At 49.8% G+C, this 22046-nt stretch overlaps 1 long non-coding RNA gene across 1 annotated transcript in view; it reads right to left on the bottom strand.

The window, feature by feature from the left end:
• Window positions 1–664: 664 nt before the first annotated feature.
• Window positions 665–22046, bottom strand: part of LOC132237566 (uncharacterized) — a 228501-nt gene continuing 207119 nt past the window's right edge. The window contains exon 3 of the long non-coding RNA XR_009453552.1: window positions 665–1032. This is a non-coding gene — a long non-coding RNA (uncharacterized LOC132237566). The remainder of the gene's footprint in view (window positions 1033–22046) is intronic.

Raw genomic sequence — 22046 nt, 5'->3', positions numbered from 1 at the left:
TAAACCTTTTGAAATTTTTGTAAAACTCAACATTGCTACAAATATAATCTCAGTAGACACACTACCTTTTATAGTATAAGAAGAGTAATTGCCATCAGCTGTAATACCTTCAAATGAGGTCTGAAACAGATAGAGAAGCCATAAAAAGAAGTAAAGCAAGAAAAAAATGTATACTGATAATTTTACATAGACAATAAAAAAACCTTAGTTGTAAAAATATAATCTATACTAATAAAAGGGTAATATGCTAATTAGACTAGGTGGACAGGACATCTTCCAGTCGTCCTGCCTTCCTTCCAGACAAAGCCACAGGTGGCGGGGCTGAGGCAGAGGGTTAGGAGTGATCAGGCCAGCAGGGGAGGGCAGTTGGGGGCAATCAGGCCAGCAGGGGAGGGCAGTTGAGATTGATTTCAGAGAGGAAGGAAGAGAGAGAGTGATAGAAACATCAATGATGAGAGAGAATCATTTGCCGGGAGCCGGTCCATCTTTGCTGTCTCAAGGGACCTGGCATATATGGCATACTGTTCTTAATATGTTTGCTCACCTTCTTGGCACTATGTGTTTTAACCAAGGTCACCTCTCTAAGAAAGGTTGTTTCCCCACGTAGGGATTTTCCCCTGAAGTTAGGGAGGGAATAAAGCCCCTTAACTAAGTGCCAGGCGGGTAATTAATCACTTTAACTACGAACAATCATGCTTAAGCTACATAATCTTTACTCCCTGGAATGGAGATAAACGCCCTAACCTTTGGAATAGAGATTGATAGGATTGGAATCAACTGGTATAAATACAGATGTAACAAGACAACAGGACACAGAACCTAGACACAGAACCTAGACACAGAACCTAGACACAGAACACACAGAACCTAGAGACAGAACCTAGCGAGAGAACATGGCAAAAGATCCTGGACAGAACCTGGCTACAGAACTTGGTTGGAGAACCTAGACAGAACCTGGCTGAAGAACCCGGCTACAGAACCTGGCGACCGAACCTGGCTGGAGAACCTAGCGAGAGAACATGGCTACAGAACCTGGCTGGAGATCCTAGACAGAACTTGGCTGGAGAACTGGCTACAGAACCTGGCTGGAGACCCTGACAAGACTACCCGGCTATGATGATCACCTGAATGCTGCCTCTGTCATTCCTTCTTCACCGACTCCGTCCACACCTTTGGGGACCCCTGGACCTGTTGGGGTTGGACCCCAACAATCATTGATCGGCTGCCTCCTACATGTCCCCTACTGGGGACCAAACCCACAACCGGGGCATGTGCCTTTGACTGAAATCAAACCCGGGACCCTTCAGTCCTCATGCCGAGGCTTTATCCACTGAGCTAAACCAGCTAGGGCTGAAGATGCTTCTTAACAACAAGCATCTGAAAATACAGAAGTAATTTCAATTGTCTACAGTCTGCTTTTCCGCAGGCGGCTTTAGATCTATGGCTGGACTTCGACCTGCCTTACTCACCTTTGTAGACCCTGTGAGCACATAATACATGTTTGCTGAATGATTCACTGAAGAAAAATGACCATTCAAGATCATTACTATGTTCCAATTGTGTGTGTGTTGTTGTTTTTTTAATTTTTTAAAAAATATATTTTATTGATTTTTTACAGAGAGGAAGGGCGAGAGATAGAGAGTTAGAAACATCGATGAGAGAGAAACATCGATCAGCTGCCTCCTGCACACTCCCTATTGGGGATGTGCCCGCAACCCAGGTACATCCCCTTGACCAGAATCGAACCTGGGACCTTTCAGTCCGCAAGCCGATGCTCTATCCACTGAGCCAAACCTGTTTCGGCTATTGTTGTTTTTTTAAAATCTGGGCATGTTCAAAACTATTTTTTCAAAATATACGTTTATTAATTTGAGAGAGTGGAAGGTAGAGGGAGAGAGAGATAGAAACACCAGTGATGAGAGAGTCCCCTGACTATAGAATCAAACTGTGACCCCCTGGTTCATGAGCTGATGCTCAAACACTGAGGAACACTGGCCTGGTCAAATCTTTGATTTTTAAACCACTTCAGCAAACTGCCAAAAAGAAAAACAAAGAAAATTAAAAATAGAAGACAGAAAGCAGGTCAAGCAGCTGTTTTTGGTTGTTGTTTTTTTTTTTTTACTCTTTTAGACGTGAAAGATATTTTGAAGCATTATCTCAAGAAAATAGTTTCTCATTTCTTATTCAGAAACTTCATTATAGTCTATGTGTCAGGCACAATTTAGTACAAAATAAACTAAATTATTAACCTATTTTGTGAAATGAAACCTAAACCAATCTGCATTGTTTCAATAAGCCCTTGTTACTAGAGTGCCAAACAGATATTAAACAACAAAACATTATCAAAAATGTATTTCCTTTTAGATGACAGATAATCATTGCAATGACTGGAAAGTGATTTTCTAGCAAAGAAGCGGGCCCCGAAAAGAAAGCTAATCGCCGGAGGAATAAGCTGGGGAAGTGCCAGCAAGGACCCCTCCCGGGAGGGCTGAGCTGACCCAGGTCGCTCTACACCAGCCACAACTCGGGGAGCAGCGCGGCAGCCCCGGCCCGGCCCACCCCTCCTGGTCGGTCACTCCTCCCGCCTCCCTCCCTCCCAGCGCCGGGTCCGGGTCCGCCTCCCGCACAGCTGCGCGGCGGGCTCCTCCTCGGGCGCCTGCAGATGTCCCCCACGCGGGACACGTCACCCCCACCGCCCCGCCGCGCCTACCGGAAAGCAGCCCGCGAGGGTAGACCGCAGGGCCCTTCCCATCCGCGGGCCCAGTGGGGAGGCGCTGTCCGGGGTCGGGGAGGGGGCGCCCACTGCCTGCGCTGCGGGCTTGGTGCGTGGAGTGCGCGCGCCGCCCTCTGACCTGGGTGTGGGGACCCGACGGGCCTCGGGGAGCCGCCTGGGAGTCAGCGCGGCCGCGGCCGAGGGGAGGCGGCCGCTCCGGTCCGTCACAAGCCCTTTCAGCTGCGGAGGAGCCTGGGCGCGGCTCACCTGGGCATCCGTCCTTGAAAAGCTTAGTGAGAAAAACGTGTGTCTCGTAGGCTCACCCACCCACACTCGGTCAGTCGGGGAATCGCCTTAACGAGAGGAACAACTTCATCCATTTTCCTGTGGGGCCCGGAGTGCCCGCCCCCCTTGTTACTGCGGCTGGTGAAAGAGGAGGGAGAGCAGGGAAGATTTTGGTGTATATGTAGGTGAGATTGAAATTAACTTTAATAAGTAACACAGTTAATGCTGTGTCTATTTCTATCCATTTTTCTTCTCTAGATAGAATCCAAAAAGATTTGATAGCTTTCTGGGAACTGGAGAAAGAAGGGAGGATCTATTTACCAAATCTTAAATTTATTCACAATCTTTGTTGTAAGCCTTTCAGTTGACTTGTGTGGGTGAAATAAGGTGGGGTCAAGAGTATCAGAAATGGAAGGCAATGCTTTAAAAAACCACTTAAGAGTGGTGAGCTTGGCCAAAAATGGCTCTTGCAAATGTAGCTTCAGTGCATCTATCTTTTCCAGATGAATGTGAGAAGTTTAAAAACCCTGGGAGGTGCACGTCAATGTTTTGGACAATCTGGGCAGATCGTGTTTCTTGTGCACACTTTTTCCAAGTCCCCGCTGGAATTGGAGCGGCTGTGGAGCAGGTTAAACTCGTGTAGTGTTTAAACGTTTTTACTTAACACGTGATAGCTTGAAAAGCAACTACTGAGATCTTAATCCACACTTAGCAAAAAGCAGGAAAGTGAAAAGATGTTTAGCTGTGAATATTTCAATAAGGTACAAACTGGAACAGAAACTCACCCAAGAAAGCACACAAGTCCTGCAACTACTTATCAATTAATGTTTCAACTTTATCAAGCCACCCTTTTAACACAAAATATTTGACAGTTTGTTAAGAGGAGGAGTTTGGGCTTAACTAACTTTCCTATAAGAGATTTCATGTCCTCTATGTCGTATCTATGTTTTTGATCAAATACATAAAGGCATTTATGTATTCCACCAAATGTTCATACTCATAGATCTGCCTGTAGACTTCATCATTTGTCATATATTTTTTAATCTGATAAGACTCCTCAAACTGCAAAATAAGCTACAAGTTTCAGTTCAGCCACTGAGAAAAAGAAGTTTCATTCCAGAAAACTTTTAAGAACCAAAGAAATTCAAGTGTTAAAAAACAGAATTGGACTGAGTACATTTTAAAGATATTGGCTTTATTCAATGATTCATGGCTCTGGCAGCATCCCATCCAGCCAATAGAAGGGAGCTCCAAAGGCTGTGCCAATGAGAGATTGTTCTGGGCAGAAGGAGGAGGGAACAAGGAAGTACTATAGCAGAGCTTGGATGGCTGTGCCCAGGACGATTTCCTGGGGGATGACAGATGCCCTCACAGTCCTGGCCAGGCCACTCCTCTGACTGGTTTACCCTCCCATTTCTGGGAGAGGCTGCAGGTGTGATTGTCTCCTTTTGGTGACATGGGGCTTCCAATAAGTTGCTCCATGTGGGGCCTGTTGTCTTGTTTTTAACAACTGGTTCAGCAAAAAGTTCTTTCTGCCTTGTAGCAGAATCACTTTTCTTCTTAACTGGATAGGGAGACAGGTTACATAATTAGAAATGACTTTCTAACCAAGGGGGGGGAAGGGGGCGGGGTGCTTCAGAGTTTGTGTTGCTTTGGCACTTTTCTAGATTTTTTTCCCTTTCCCTGGCTGCTGTTGTAAAGTCAATCTCTTTTTCTGTGTAAGAATCTACTTATATAAAAACCCTGGGTGGTGTTCATCGTGACCAGAAGAACCATGACAACCAAGCTGAAGAAGTCAGTCCTGCATGGGTTGTCTTAGCAAAGGCTGCGCCCTCCCCCGAGCTATTTCCCGGAGCTGTTTCCTGTAAGGGCAGGGTTTGAGGCAGGAACCCACCTTGGGAGCATGGAGGCATATCTTTCTAAAGTGTGCTGCACCAGCACAGCCAAGGGTGAACCTGAGTGGGGGTGGCTGAAAGGCTTAGAAAAGACAGACAAGAGAATGAAAGCTGGGTCTTGGTGGGACGCTGCTTCTCTGAGAGACAGCGACCATGCCCACAGCCATGCCTTTATTTTATAGCAAATGCTACGAGGCAAAGTAAGGGCATGACCAAGATGTTTACAACATTCTCCTGGGTTGCAGTCCTACTCAACTACATGCACCTGAACTCTATCAAGCCTACATCACTCAGGCATGTGGGGCCACATGTTTGGACCATAGGTTCAAGCTTACAGCTGAGTCCCTCCAAGCTGGGACTTGCACGTGGCAATGAGAGGACTGTGCCCTCTCATCAGTCCAAGGCTTGAACCTATCCAAAACACTGTAGTGGCTCCCCACAGTAAAGTTTTAATTCTGTTTCATTGTTACTAATGTTGTGGTCCCACCTCATGACAAAGAAACAGTTTCCAGAGGATGAAGCCCAGGAATCAGGATTTTTAAAAGATTCCCAGGTGATTCTAATGTGCAGCCAAGGTTGAGAACCACTGCTATAGATAATATTAAAAATATATCTAAATGTGCAATTCTTTGTCCAAAAAATGAGCATGTTCAAAAATTAAATGAAGACATTTTGGATATACTTGATGGAGATTTTCACACATATTTGAGTGATGATTCCATTTATTCCACAGATGATGCTGAAAAGGAAAATTTTGCCATCAAATTTCTTAATAGTATTACTCCTTCGGGAATGCTGTGTCATAAATTAAAATTGAAAGTGGGTGCAATCATCATGCTATTGAGAAATCTTAATAGTAAATGGGGTCTTTGTAATGGTACCAGATTTATTATCAAAAGATTACGACCTAACATTATCGAAGCTGAAGTATTAACAGGATCTGCAGAGGGAGAGGTTGTTCTGATTCCAAGAATTAATTTGTCCCCATCTGACACTGGCCTCCCATTTAAATTGATTCAATGACAGTTGCCCGTGATGCCAGCATTTGTGATGACTATTAATAAATCACAAGGACAAACTCTAGACAGAGTAGGCATATTCCTACCTGAACCCGTTTTCGCACATGGTCAGTTACATGTTGCTTTCTCTTGAGTTTGAAGAGCATGTGATGTTAAAGTTAAAGTTCTAAATACTTCATCACAAGGGAAATTAGTCAAGCACTCTGAAAGTGTTTTCACTCTTAATGTGGTGTACAGGGAGATATTAGACTAAGTTAAATCACTTTATCACTCCTTGTTTGCATCACTGTTGTTTTATATCATGTTTTTGTTGTTTTCATATCATGTTTTTTTTGTTTATATATCATGCCTCTGTTGTTATATCCTTTTGTTACTGTTTATTTACTAATAAATTTATATATTATTTTCATATACATTTTACTAATTTCCTTTCATCTCTCACACTTCTATTATAGAGAAAGGGCAAATAGCAATATTAAAATATCTCTGCTAATTAATTCCCTTTTAATGTGCATGAATTTCGTGCACTGGGCCACTAGTAAAAATATATATGTAAAAACTAAATGTAAAGCATAGCTCCTTTCTCTGGCTTCGGGTACATTTGTTGAGCTCTGCATGACTGCACCCCTCATTATGGTCTCAGGGACAACCTGCCTCAGGTGTGGTTTGGCTGGGGGACCCTCCCTCCTCCCAGTGCCCAGCTGCTGACCTGGGGCTTGTAACTTCACCTCCTTGGGATCAGCTCGCCACCTGAACGGGCTGGTGTATCATGTTCCCTTTTACTCTCCCAGCCTGTGACACCGTGTTCTTGGTACAGAACCTGGATACACTAGGACAGTGGTCGGCAAACTCATTAGTCAACAGAGCCAAATATCAACAGTGCTTCTTCAAAATAGACTCACCCAGGCCAAAAACCGACTTCTGTGCATGGGCCACGAAGTTTCAATCACACTGTATGTGCACGCCAGCATGTGGTATTTTGTGGAAGAGCCACACTCAAGGGGCCAAAGAGCCGCATGTGGCTCAAGAGCTGCAGTTTGCCGACCAGGGCACTAGGAGATAGATCTGCCACTCAGAAATGTAGATGCAGCCCTCCGTGGCACTCCCATGAAACCCTTGGCTCAATTGAACAGGCAGATGTTGTGGAGATCCCCTTCCCCGCACTGGTGCTTGGGGCTGGGGAGCCCAGTGTGCCGTAGTTCACCTTGCGCCAAGGGAGAGTGACTGAGAAAGGGGAGCCCACCTTTTGTTCTCTCCTCCCTGCATCAAAGAAACAAAACTATTCCAGAAACTCTTGGGTTTCTCCAGAGCCAGGACACGCTCCGAAGGACTGTCTGGCTGAAGCCAGTGTGGAGGGAAATGTGATAGTGATGAAGTAGCTGAGCTCAGGTCCAAGCCCCGCTCCTCTGCTTCGTCCTGTTGTGGCTGGAACTCTGCCAACCCCGTGGCTGTGCCCAGCGCTGCACCGCCTGCCTGAAACCAGGAGGGTGAAGGGAGCCGCGGGGGTGGCCTGATCACCCACAAATGCCGTCCCATCCTGGCCTGATCAGCTACAACTGTCCTCCCCTCTTGGCCTCTAATTGCCTCTACCTCGGCCCTGCCACCATGGCTTTGTCCAGAAGAATATCCGGAGGGTCTCCTGGAAGGTCTCCCAGTCTAATTAGCATATTACCCTTTTATTAGTATAGAGGCCTGGTGCACTGGTGGGGGCCAGCTGGTTTGCCCTGAAGGGTGTCCTGGATCAGGGTGGGGGTTCCCTTGGAGCATGGGGTGGCCTGGGTGAGGGGCCTGTGGTGGTTTGCAGGCCAGCCACACCCCTATGGGGTGAAGGTCCCTGCTGGGGGGGGGGGGGGGCGTGGCCAGCCTGGGTGAGGGGCTGATGGCTGTTTGCAGACTGGCCACACCCCCCAGCAAGGACCCTCACCCCATGGGGGCATGGCCAGCCTGGGTGAGGGGCTAAGGGCCATTTTCAGGAAGCCTGGGCAGCCTGGGTCACCCCCAACCCAGGCTCCCAGTCACTCCTTCAGCGGCAGCCAGGGCAGTACAGAGAATGCTCATAGTTTCTTCATGCACAGTCTCCACATGTTAACATCTTGTCACATCAGCTTTCTCTTTCTAAATAAACAAATTATCATTTTGCATATTTTAAGGTAATTGCAGTCATGATGCTTGACTACTACTAAACATTTCAGTGTGAATTTTTTTAAAAATAAGACATTCAGCCTGGCTGGCATGGTTCAGTGTTTGAACATTGACACATGAATCAAGAGGTCACCAGTTCTATTCCTGGTCAGGGCACATGCCCGGGTTGCAGGCTTGATCCCCAGTGAGGGGAGTGCAGGAGGCGGCCTCTCACTCTCTAGTCAATAAAAACATATAATAATAATAATAATGATAATAATAATACATTCACTTATACAATTACAGTACAATTATCAGATGCAGGAAATTAACATACTGTTATCTAATTTTTTACCTAATTTATATTTGTCCAGTTATTCCATTAAAAATAAAAATCTGGTCCAAAAGTCAATATAGAATTACATGTTTCCCTTGGTTATCATGTTTCTTTAATCTCCCTTTATCTGAAATTTGGTCTTGCTTTTTCCTTTATTGCCTGGACATTTTTTGAAGAGTACAGGCAAGATACTTTGTGAGACGTTCCCGAACTTGGTTTCTCTGATGTTCCCTGTGGTAAGATTCTGATCATACATTTCCGGCTGCTGTGCCCAGGAGTGACATTCTGCTCCTCTCAGTGCATCAGGCTAGTACTGAAGCTTTTCAACTGATTGTAAAATTAAAGAATTGCTAGCATTAGAGCTATTGTAAGTTTTTATAAGTTAAAAGTTATCATACAATTAATCCTTCTGCCTGGCTGGCATGGCTCAGTGGTTGAGCATCAACCTATGAACCAGAAGGTCACGGTTAGATTCCTGGTCAGGACACATGCCTGGGTTGTGAGCTCAATCCCCAGTAGAGGGCGTGTAGGAGGCAAGGCCCTGAGGCCTACTGATATGGTGCTCACAAGTGCCCCCAGTCGTGGCCTCCCTGGGATTGGCCAACGCTAGGCTGTCCTAAGTTACCTGAGGCTACACACCGCTCAAGGTCAGCAGGCGTCAGAAGGGAGACTAGAGCCACTGTCTGCGTGAGGGAAACAGTTTTGCTGTCAGCTGTTCCAGAGGCACACACCAAGGACATCTGGAGACCAGTGGGGAACATCCTGCTCTCTCCCAGGTCTCCAGTCAAGTGAGGTGATAGGGGCCTGTCTCGGGAATGTGGTGCCTGGTGACCAGAGTTCTAGCTTCTGTATTGTCCTGCCACTGAGGAAGTGACATAAAGTTTGCAAGGTTCCATTACCTGTATGTGTTCCTTTAAGCAGACTTACCTGGATACCCCTCAGGGCTTTTGACTGACACCCCCATCGGTATTCCAGTTCTCCAACTCAGCTTCCCCCACAGCTCCCCGTTCTTGCCACGAGGGTCCTAGAGTTCGGAGAGCCCAGTGAGACCTGTGTTGTCTGATCGGTTCAGTGTCCTGGCAAAGCCACTGTGTCCTCCTGGACCTTCCCAGGGACCCTGCCGACACATGAGGGATGATGCAAGAAACACTTTTCTTGAGACCTGGATAGTATATATGACATAAAACCTGCCACACCTGTGGGCAGAGTGACATGTGCTGGATGCAAAAACTCAGAGAGAGCCAAATTATTAGACAGGGTTGGATGTGGCCTGAATTGCCACTTCAGACAGGCCTGGGTTTCAGCTCTGTGGTACTGGTAGAGTCACACCAGCCTGGGCCACTTTGATAGGTCTTCACCTTTAAGAGGGTGAAATGAAGGAAAGGAAGGGGTGACCACCCAGGCCATATAACCTTGGTCTCCCAGGACATGTAGCATCAGACCTGGGGCTGGTTGTGGGCCTACATGGTGGGCAGCCTCCACCTCCACTCCCCCTGGACCCTGTCTTCACACCTGAACATTTTTGGTCCCAACTAAGTGTTTACCAATTGGATTCTCCCCAACAAAATGCTGCCATGGGGATGTGAAGTCGAATCCCTAGGGGAGCCTGTCCTGCCCAGTTTGGGAGGGTGCCCCTTCCACAGGTACCCAGGACATCATACCCCCACTGGGAGATCCCCTCCTGCCTCTCTCATCTCCTAGAAACTCAGATGGTGGGCAAGGCAGCTGATGGCTCAGCAGGGAGAGATCTAGTCCTGGCTAGAGTGCGGGCAGGCGGGCACAGGGAGGGTGCGGGGAGCTGAGCACCAGGTCAGCCAAAGGGCCCAAGGCTCAGCGGGCCTGGAGGCTGGGCGCGGGCTCTTGAGGCTCCCGGAGGCCTGCTCCAGCATCTATGGCCATACTACTCTGACCACACCTGATCCCTTCTCACCTTGGAAGCTAAGTAGGATTGTGCCTGGTTAATACTTGGATGGGAGACCCCCTGGGAATACTGGGTGCTGTAGGCTTTTTTTTTTTTTTTTTTGCCCTTCCCATCCTCCCTTTGGCAGTTTGCGGGGAGACCTCCTGCCCCACCAGGGCTACTCTCAGAACTAACCCCCCCCCCTCCCGTCCTCCACCAAAAATCAGGAATTGGTGTCTCCCACCTTACAGACAGCAGCCCTGGATTGGAGGGGCATGTCTGTTACATTCTCCCACACAGGTGGAAGTCCCCAGCTGCCCGGGGGCAACAGGGGTCCAACAACCAGGGGAACGGATCGAACCCCCAGTGCTGCTGAGGGAGGCAGCTCCCCAAACTGCTAAGGGAACCACACAGCCCCTCGCTTTTTCTATCCAGGGTCCATGAAAGAGCTCCAGAGGGTGCTGTAAAGTCCCAGGAAAGCTGGGGGAGGGATGGCTGGTGAGGTGCTGACTAGGGAGTGGAAAGCCCTCAGAGCAAGTGGGGCAGTAGGAACAGCAGCTGTGGCCCATTGGTGAGGCAAGGCTACATCAGCACAGAGAGGGAGAGCGACTTCCTTATGGGCACACAGCAGTCAAAGGGCTGAGCTAGAATTGAAACCCTTGGTTGCCCACAGCCTGTAAATCCTTTACCTGTGACCTCTGGGTAAGTACCCTCAAACTGGCCATTTTGCTCTGATCGGCTCCACCCTTCCCCAGCCCCTCCTTCACCCTCAAGGGACAGGGTTCCATTATTAACACCTCTGCCTCTGGCCGCTTGCTCTCTTTGTCCGGGCTCCATCCCAGGGGGTGACTTTGACTCAGTGCCCGGCATTGGGCCGAGGGCACATTCTGTGTAGAGCACAGGCCTCCCCTTCCTGCCTGTGGCTTAGATTCCAAAGTACCATAATTTTCCCTGTTTCCAGCTTCCCCTGCCTGCCTCCCCTGGCAGATTCGGTTTTACCTGGAAAAGAAATTGATTTCAGGTCGGGTCTCCAAACCCCCCTGACTTCCTGCATTCGCTCTCTGAGAGGTGGCTCCACCCAGGTGCCGCCTGGTATAAGTCCCTGATGCCACACACCTCCGTGGCCGCATCTCCCATCCCCTGGAAAAGCCATGTGGTGCACAACACACTCAGAGCTCCACGGAAGTTCCAGGGACCAGCTAATCCTGGGCCCCAGCCTGTCACTAGACCCCAGGTCTTACCTGCAACTCCAGGGTCCTCAAACCATTCTGGCAGGGGAAGTGTGTTGACCCTTTAGACAGCGGGTGCAGACATCAGGTGGGAACTCAGCCCCACTCTCGAATGATCATGTGGCCCCGCCGCCTGATCACCTGCTCACTTCCAGCCTTGATGAGGCCTCGGCCCCTAATCAGGCGCCCACTTCTGGCCATTAGGTGGCCCTGCTGCTGGTCACATGTCCACTGATGGCCATCACCTGGCCCCGCCCCCTGATTAGGTGCCCACTTCCAGTCATCACGTGGCCTTGCCCCCCTGATCAGCTGCCCACATCTGGCCTATCATGAGGCACTGCCTCCCTAATAAGGTGTCCACTTGCGGCCATCATGTGACCCTTACCCTGATCACATGTCTACTTCCGGCCATCACGTGGCCCTGGCCCCTGATCAGATGCCCACTTCGGCCATCACGTGCTCTGCCCCCTGATCAGGTGCCTTCTTCCAGCCTATCATGTGGCCAGGCACCATTGTTCTCCTGCCCACTCAGGTGTAACCCCCTGTCCCCAAACCCTTGAAACCCTGGATGGTTTCTGTTTCCCAGATACCATCTCCCTGGTGGGCAGTCTGCCCCTGCTCTGACACCTGTCGACAGTCCTGCCAAGAAATCTTTCCTGCTTACTCTCTCTTTCGTGTGGGACTCTGACAGCTGGTATTAACAAGGAGACAGGAGAGAAGTGACTTGTCCAGGGTCCATGCAAGCAGTCCAGAGGGTCCTGTAAAGTCCCAGGAAAGCTGGGGGAGGGAAGGGTGGTGAGATGCTGGCTAGAAAGTAGAAAGCCCTCAGGGCAGGCGGGGCAGTATGAGCAGCAGCTGTGGCCCATTGTACAGGTGGGGCTATAGCAGCACAGAGAGGGAGAGCAACTTCCCTTACAGGCAACCAGTAGTAAAAGGGCTGAGCTAGAATTGAAACCCTTGGTTGCCCACAGCCTGTAAATCCTTTACCTGTGACCTCTGGGTAAGCACCCTCACCCTGTGTCCATTTGCTCTGATGGGCAAAACTCCCGCCTCATCACAGTTGTGAGTGGGCAGTGAGGCCCCTGTGTGGTCGCCGGGGCCGGGGCCCAGGAATGATGGCGGCTCCGCTGGAATGCTGGGTGCATGGCAGGAGCCTGGGGTCGCCCCATTGGAGAGTGCGAGTGGGAGGGGGCGTGGGGCTTGGGGAGCATGAGCTCAGGTGGGGGCCCAGGGCAGAGGGGCCTGGAGGCCGGGCTGCACCTCTTGGGGCTCCCAGGTGCCGCCCCCACCACATTCGGGGATACCGCCCTGAGCGCTCCCCATGGCCTCTGAACTGGCCTCGGGCCTGGTTAGTGCGTGAGTGTGAGGCCCTGGCCAGTGCTGTCACCTTTCTGCCCCAGAGATGGCCTCCCCCCTCCTCAGCCCCCACACCTGAAGCTGCTCCCCGGGTGCCCGGGGGTCTTGTTTCCGAGGAATTTTCCAGCTGCCCACCTAGGCCCTGGGCTGTCCCTCAGGGACTGTGCTGACTGTTGAGGCACTGCCAGCCCCTCCTGCCATCCTGATACTCCCTCCAACCCCAACCCCCACCCCACTCCCTGCCCTGGTGAGTGTCCCCGCCTGCTCTCGTGGGTCCCCCCAGACCAGCGCCCCCAGTCAGAAAAACATGTCGCCTGACTTGCAGAGGGCACCCCTTGGTTAGAGGATGTCTCTTACCCGTCTGGCCAGCAGGAAGCCCCAGTGCTCCTCTGGGGACCCAGTGTCTGGAAACAAGGGGAACTGAACACTTTCCCTGCTGCAGAGGGAGGGACCCCCACCTGCTAATAGAACCCCGCGACCCCCACAGCAGGCCCCAGGCCACCCAGCCCCTTCTGCCCTCCCTAGGGGGCTCCTTCCTTTCCCGTTGGGGGGGCACCCCCCTCCCACGCTACCCAGGGAATCCCACTCACTAGGAGGGGCCCTCCTGCCCCTTTAGAAGCTCAGAGTTGGGGGGTGGAGGGTTGAGGGACAGCTAAAGGCCCAGGGACGGGGGCGGTTGCAGGCGGAGCACCAGCTCAGAGTGGGGCCAAGGGCTGAGGGGCCTGGAGGCCAGGCGGGGTTCGTGAGCAGATGGGGAAGATGCTGCTGCCTGCATCTTCCACCCTGAACGTGCCCCATCTCCTCTGACTGGCAGCTCAGCAGGGTCGGGCCTGGTTAGGGCTTGGATGGGAGCGGGCCAGGGAGTACCCGGTGCCGGAGGCTTTTCTGCCCCAGAGATGCCTGCCCGCCCGCTCTCCTAGCTGAGTAGGCACCTGCTGCTCCTCCGGGCAAGTCCATCAGCTCAGCAGGGCCTCCTGCTGGCAGGTCCTCTTCGCACCTGCTGTTCCTGGGGCCCCCTGTTCTGAGATGTCACATCCTTGACTCCATTTCAAGGATCAGATGCATTTCTTGCTCCGATTCTCGCTATGTTCATGTTGTGCACAAGCAGGACTCCCTCACTCAGAGAGGAAATGTTCAAGTGGGGACTGCCTGCTGGTGACATCAGGAGGATCCGTCAAGCCCAGACCCGAGTCGAGAATGTGCTGAGAGGTGCTGTGGCCTGAGGGGTCCAATCGGGGTGCTGTGATGCAAACCCAGGCGGAGTGACTGCATTACAGTGCGCTGTCAGCATTGTCACAACAGCAGGGCCATGTGTCACCATGTCAAAAGGAAATGCTAAGGATAAACCTGAGGAAATTGACAGCGAAAAGTATTACAAGAGAGTTAACCTGAGTAGACGTCCTAGTTCACAGTCCCAACACCCAGTGCCTCTGAGGTGACTGTTTCCCAAACGGAATTAGCGCCCTCCCAGGTCTTCAGGGAAACATGCTTCCTGGAGGGAGGAGGGGAGATTTCAGCAAAGCGAGGGGACCTGTGAGGAAAGACAGGAAAGGAGCAACAGCCTGGAATAACCCTTCTGTGTAGGAGAACTGCCTGCGCCTTCGAAGGGGCAGGAGGGAGGTTTAGCGCAGGAACCTCATCCCGGCGCAGCAGGAGGAGCGGATGGAGTCTCCAAGGAGAGAGGGTGGGAGGCCGCCCCAAGGCTGACAGGCAGGTGGGTGCGGGGCCTGGCCTGGGCTGTGACCTGCACTGTGCCCCTGGGGGACAGGCGGGTGGGTGCAGGCCTGGCCTGGGCTGTGCCCTGCACTGTGCCCCTGGGGGACAGGCGGGTGGGTGCAGGCCTGGCCTGGGCTGTGCCCTGCACTGTGCCCCTGGGGGACAGGCGGGTGGGTGAGGGCCTGGTCTGGGCTGTGACCAGCACTGTGGCCCTGGGGGACAGGCGGGTGGGTGAGGGCCTGGCTGCTGGGCCTGGGCTGTGCCCTGCACTGTGCCCCTGGGGGACAGGCGGGTGGGTGCAGGCCTGGCCTGGGCTGTGCCCTGCACTGTGCCCCTGGGGGACAGGCGGGTGGGTGCAGGCCTGGTCTGGGCTGTGACCAGCACTGTGCCCCTGGGGGACAGGCGGGTGGGTGAGGGCCTGGCCTGGGCTGTGACCAGCACTGTGCCCCTGGGGGACAGGCGGGTGGGTGAGGGCCTGGCCTGGGCTGTGACCAGCACTGTGCCCCTGGGGGACAGGCGGGTGGGTGAGGGCCTGGCTGCTGGGCCTGGGCTGTGCCCTGCACTGTGCCCCTGGGGGGCAGGCGGGTAGGTGCAGGCCTGGCCTGGGCTGTGACCAGCACTGTGCCCCTGGGGGACAGGCGGGTGGGTGAGGGCCTGGCTGCTGGGCCTGGGCTGTGCCCTGCACTGTGCCCCTGGGGGGCAGGCGGGTGGGTGCAGGCCTGGCCTGGGCTGTGACCAGCATTGTGCCCCTGGGGGACAGGCGGGTGGGTGCAGGCCTGGCCTGGGCTGTGACCAGCACTGTGCCCCTAGGGGACAGGCGGGTGGGTGAGGGCCTGGCTGCTGGGCCTGGGCTGTGCCCTGCACTGTGCCCCTGGGGGGCAGGCGGGTGGGTGCAGGCCTGGCCTGGGCTGTGACCAGCACTGTGCCCCTGGGGGACAGGCGGGTGGGTGAGGGCCTGGCCTGGGCTGTGACCAGCACTGTGCCCCTGGGGGACAGGCGGGTGGGTGAGGGCCTGGCTGCTGGGCCTGGGCTGTGCCCTGCACTGTGCCCCTGGGGGACAGGCGGGTGGGTGCAGGCCTGGCCTGGCTGTGCCCTGCACTGTGCCCCTGGGGGACAGGCGGGTGGGTGCAGGCCTGGCCTGGGCTGTGACCAGCACTGTGCCCCTGGGGGACAGGCGGGTGGGTGAGGGCCTGGCCTGGGCTGTGCCCTGCACTGTGCCCCTGGGGGACAGGCAGATGGGTGTCATCTGACCTCTCAAGTAGCTGTGAGACCTGCCAGTGAACAGACGAGGCCCCATGGGGTCTCAGGCTCCTGCCTGTGTCTCCAGGGCTTCCAAATACTTGTCTGACCTGGATAGAAAGTCAATCCCTACACCTTCCCCCAGTCACAGCGTGTTCTAGAGCCTCCTCAGCCTGTGCTGGGAGCATGTACCGTGCCCTGTGGCAGCCGGCGCTGAGCCTGAGCTTGGGGGGGAGGGGGGCGAGGGGGGAGGGGGGGCGGCAGGTCTGCAATGCCGCTTGTGTTCCCGACCTGTTTCTTCCTTGTGACTGTGACCCTGAAGGTCTCTGTGGGACCCGGAGCCCAGGCTTCCCTCTGCCCCACAAGGAGTCAGAGATCGTCCCACAGAGCAGGACCCTGGAAAGGGCCAGAAAAGGCAGACAGTTGAGGAGAGATTGGGATCAAGAGCTACGGATGACTTAGGGCCACCCAAGAAACACAACCAATGGGATGGATCGCTATTTTTATATTTAGCTCTATTTTTCTCACTTCTATCTTACCATCTCTCTCTCTCTCTCTCTCTCTCTCTCTCTCTCTCTCTCTCTCTCTCTCCTCTCTCTCTCTCTCTCCCTCTCTCTCTGTCACACACACACACACACACACACACACACACACACCCCATTTTTAAGAGTTTCACAAAAATTGTTTCCCATTACTTTAAAACCAGGCAAGTTTAAATGTGCAGTAGCGTATGGCAGGCTGTAGACAGAGGACAGCAACATGTGACCGTTTAATCTGCAGGCAACCTGCTGGCGAATTCCCCTCCTGCAGAGGTTAGTTGTTGAGCCATCAGGCACGCTGCTGATTTCCTAATTCCCACCGACGTGCGTGGGGATCTCTGCACATCAATCTAGAGTAAAGCTTTAACAAGAATCTGAGAGCATGGGCTGCCTCTGCTCCCAGGGGGGCGGAGGGGGGGTGCCGGTAGCGCCTGTGCTGAGATTCAGGGCTAAGGGCAACTTCCAGGTGTCTCCATGTGTCCCGTGGTCCCCTCGCCCAGGTGGCTCTCCCCATGCGCATGCTCACGCAGCACCGCCCAGCTCCGCCCTCCTGCAGGGTGGGCCCTGCCCTCTGCTCTCTGCCCTCTGCACAGGGCCCTGCAGCGCTCCCCGCTCACCAGCCTCTGTCATGGGCTGTGACCCAGGAACCAACGCCCAGACCTGCTGCCTGGAGAGGCAGGAGCACTGCGGACAATGGTGTGGTCCTGACTCCGCAGCACTGCTGTGCGCTCCGCAGCCTCTGGGCCCCGAAATACACACCCTCTGGGGATGCAGGTCCTGGTTCTGGTCGCCATGTCGCCTACAGCAGACGCTCCTGCTTACAGCTTATGGATGAAACTGCACAGCACCGACCGCAAACCAAAGGTCCAGCAAATGTGAGGCTGCCTCCTGTGCCCCCCAACCAGTACCAAGTATGGACTGACTGTTCCTGTCTTAAAATTCTTATATGGAGCGAGGACGGGGAAATGAGTCTCCAGCTCATCTTTTCACTGTTTTCTCACCCCAACCTCACACAGGCAGCCTCAGTGCTCGCTTCTCAGTCAGAGTGTGTTCAGATCTGGGCTCTCACACCATTGTCTCTCCTTTTTGAAATCCCATCTCATTTCCCTTTTCCTGCGTCTCTGCTCTGTGTGTTCTGACCTCTCAAGTGACTTGAACTGTGGACAAGGGGAGAGGGAGCACCAAGCCCTGCTTCCCACTTTCACTTGTAATTTTGTGTCTTGCTTCCAGGCTGTGCTGACTCCGGCGGTTGCTTTCCGGGCTCAGGAGCGAGAGCATGTGCCAAAGAGGAGGCAGCAGCACAGAGATGAGCGATGGCCTGGCAACAACAGCAGCCAAGCAGCAGCCGTAAAAACTTGGACCTGGAAAGTCTGCTCGCAGACATCCAAGATGGAGCAATAAAGTTTCAATTGCACTGTATGTGCGCGCCCGCACATGGTATTTTGTGGCGCCCGTGGTATTTTGTGGAAGAGCCGCACTCAAGGGGCCAAAGAGCTGCATATGGCTCTCGAGCTGCAGTTTGCCGACCATGGCCCTAACTGGTTTGGCTCAGTGGGTAGAGCATCGGCCTGTGGACTCAAGGGTCCCAGGTTCAATTCCGGTCAAGGGCATGTACCTTGGTTGCGGGTACATCCTCAGTGGGGAGTGTGCAGGAGGCAGCTGATCGATGTTTCTCTCTCATCGATGTTTCTAACTCTCTATCCCTCTCCCTTCCTCTCTGTAAGAAATCAATAAAATATATATATTTTTTAAAATGTAATTAATTAGCAGAGACATTTTAATATTGCTATTTCCCCTTTCTCTATAATGGAAGTGTGAGAGATAAAACGAAGTTAGTAAAATGTATATGAAAATAATATATAAATTTATTAGTAAATAAACAGTAACAAAAGGATATAACAACAACAGAGGCATGATATACAAACAACAAAAACATGATATGAAAACAACAGTGATGCAAACAATGACTGATAAAGTGATTAAACTTATTTTAATATCTCCCTGTACACCACATTAAGAGTGAAAACACTTTCAGAGTGCTTGATTAATTTCCCTTGTGATGAAGTATTTAGAACTTTAACTTTAACATCACATGCTCTTCAAACTCAAGAGAAAGCAACATATAACTGACCATGTGCGAAAACGGGTTCAGGTAGGAATATTCCTACTCTGTCTAGAGTTTGTCCTTGTGATTTATTAATAATCGTCGCAAATGCTGGCATCATAGGAAACTGTCATTGAATTAATTTAAATGGGAGGCCAGTGTCAGATGGGGACAAATCAATTCTTGGAATCAGAACAACCTCTCCCTCTGCAGATCCTGTTAATACTTCAGTTTCGATAATGTTAGGTCGTAATCTTTTGATAATAAATCTGGTACCATTACAAAGACCCCATTTACTATTAAGATTTCTCAATAGCATGAAGATTGCACCCACTTTCAATTTTAATTTATGACACAGCATTTCCGAAGGAGTAAAGCTATTAAGAAATTCGATGGGAAAATTTTCCTTTTCAGCATCATCTGTGGAATAAATGGAATCATCACTCAAATATGTGTAAAAATCTCCATCGTGTATATCCAAAATTTCTTCATTAAAAAATTTTTGAACATGCTCATTTTTTTGGACAAAGAATTTCTATAGATATACTATTTCCAAAGGTAGCTTCACTAATAAATCAATTATAAATCATTTCACAGGGGATTTCAATAATAATCCATTCCTAAATGAAAACTGCTGTCAAGTTTGCCATCTCCAAGTTTTACTAACTATTCACTATAAGCAGAATCCTCTGATCTCATATTTGTTTTAAGAGATAATTTATTGAAACATCCCCAAACATTACAGTACTTTAAACTCATTTGTACTATGGCCGATCCCATAGCATACACTACAATACTGAGACATTGTCAAAAATCCTCTCCAAGAAGAACTTTCCCATGCAATACAATATTCAAATTCATAATTTCTCTTAGTAATCTGTCTATGGCATTTATAGCATGACTGGATGCCATGATGCATTCATCAATAATGAGAAGTTGGGCCTTTTTAATAGTTTTAGCAACTTCACTGTTTATATCGAGTCTAGAAATTGAAGTTTCATTTAATGGAATTGGTCATTTATATTGGAAATGAAAGGTGCTTCCACCGAGAAGTAAATTTTCAGGATTCCTGTACACACTGTGGGTAAAACAGTACCACCACAACCTCTAATATAATGTATTAAAACTTTATTGTGGGGAGCCGCTACAGTGTTTTGGACAGGTTCAAGCCTTGGACTGATGAGAGGACACAGTCCTCTCATTGCCATGTGCAAGTCCCAGCTTGGAGGGCAGAGCCGTCCCAGCACAATTATAGCCAACAGCTATAGTTGTAAGCTTGAACCTGTGGTCCGAACATGTGCCTCAGTGATGTGGGCTTGATAGAGTTCAGGTGCATGTAGTTGAGTAGGATTGAAACCCAGGAGAAAGTTGTAAACATCTTGGTCACACCCTCACTTTGCCTCATGGCATCTGCTATAAAATAAAGGCATGGCTGTGGGCGTGGTCGCTGTCTCTCAGAGAAGCAGTGTCCCACTGAGACCCAGATTTCATTCTCTTGTCTGTCTTTTCTAAGCCTTTCAGCCGCCCTCACTCAGGTTCACTAAAGATATGCCTCCACACTCCGAGGGCAGGTTCCTGCCTCAAAACCTGCTCTTACAGGAAACAGCTCCAGGAAACAGCTGAGGGGGGAGGGCGCAGCCGTTTCCAAGACAACCCCTGCAGGACTGACTTCCTTCCGGTTGGACGAGCTTCTGGCCGTGATGAACACCATCCAGGGTTTTTATATAAGTAGATGATTGGGTTACCAAAGAGATCAAAGAATAGAAAACATCCTGGAAAAAAATGACAATGAAAACACAACAATCCAAACTCTATGAAACACAGTGAAAACTCTCCTGAGAAGGAAGTTCATAGCATTACAGGCCTATCTCAAAACACAACAACAACAAAAACTGGTAATAAATTATCTAACTTCACAACTTCAAGAATTAAAAAGAGAGTGACAAGAAAAGTCCAGAGTGATCAGAAGTAAGAAAATAATAAAGATCAGAGAGGAAATAAATGACATAGAGACAAAAAAAAAAAACTACAAAAGATCAATAAAACCAAGAGCTGGTTCTTTGAAAGGATAAGCAAGCCAGGCTCACCAATAAACAAAGAGAGATGACCCAAATAAAATCAGAAATGAAAGAAGTGAAATAGCAACCAACCCCACAGACATACAAAGGATTGTAAAAAAAAAAAAAAAAAAAATACTATGGACAACTCTATTCCAACAAATTGGAAAACATAGAAGAAATGGACATATTCCTAAAAAAAAAATAAAAAAAAATACAATCTTCCAAAACTCAGTAAGGAAGAATCAGAAAACCTGAATAGGCTGATAACTAGTGATGAAATTGAAGCAGTAATCAAAAAACTTCCAGCAAACAAAAGCCCTAGCGCAGACAGCCTCACAGGAGAGTTTTACTAAACATTCAAAGAAGAACTAACACTGATCGTCCTCAGATTATTCCAAAAAATTCAAGAAGGAGCACTTCCAAGCTCTTCCTAATCCTAATCCTAAAACCAGATGAAGAGAATTACAGGCCAATATCCCTGATGAACATAGATGCTAAAATCCTCAACGAAATATTAACAAATGGCTTCTAGCAATACATTAAAAGATCATACACCATGACCAAGTGGGATTTATTCTGGAGATTCAAGGCTTGTAAAATATTCACAAATCAACAAATTTGATACCTCACATAAATAAATTGATAGACAAAAAGCACATGATCATATCAATTGGTGCAGAAAAAGTACTTGACAAAATCCAACACCCTTTCTTGAAGAAAACTCATACCAAAGTGGGAATAAAGAAATCATACCTCAAATTGATAAAAGCCTTATATTGAAAACCTATAGCCAACGTCATACTCAATGGGGAAAAATTAAAACCATTTCCCCTAAGAACAGGAACAAGACAGGGATGCCCACTTTCACCACTCCTGTTCTATATAGTACTGGATGTGCTAACCATAGCAATCAGACAAGAAGAAATAAAAGGCATCCAAAGTGGAAAAGAAGTAAAACTGTCATTACTCTCAGTTGATATGATATTGTACATAGGAAATCCTAAAGACTCAATCAAAAAACTACTAGACTTAATAAATGAATTTGGCAATGTAGCAGGATACAAAATTAGCACCCAGAAATCTATGGCTTTTTTATACACCAATAATGAACTCACAGAAAGAGAAACTAAAAAAAGCAATCCCATTTACAATTGCAACAAAAATATAAGGGACCTAGGAATAAACTTAACTAGGGAGTTAAAAGGCCTTTACTCAGAAAACTGCAGGATGTTGAAAAAAAGATAGAAGACATAAACAAATGGAAGAATATATTGTGTTCACGGATGCTGGAGGTTAAAGCAAACAGCAGTTAGCATCAAAAAAGAGACATTGGAAAGCCAATGGACTTTGGTATTCAGCAGGGCTGAATATCAGCATGACTGCCCTGCTGTGATTGCAATGGCTTGAGGCTTTCTTCTGACTTGGTAATCTTTACATTGTATACCAAACTTTACCTTTGATCTGTCTGTACACATTGCTAAAGGGCAAATGTGTATTCAAAGTGAATAAAAAGGAGACAGGACCTGAGCTCAG

The sequence above is a fragment of the Myotis daubentonii genome, chromosome 6, assembly GCF_963259705.1.
Source record: "Myotis daubentonii chromosome 6, mMyoDau2.1, whole genome shotgun sequence".
Classification (NCBI taxonomy): domain Eukaryota; kingdom Metazoa; phylum Chordata; class Mammalia; order Chiroptera; family Vespertilionidae; genus Myotis; species Myotis daubentonii.
This window is presented reverse-complemented; position numbering and strand designations above follow the sequence as displayed.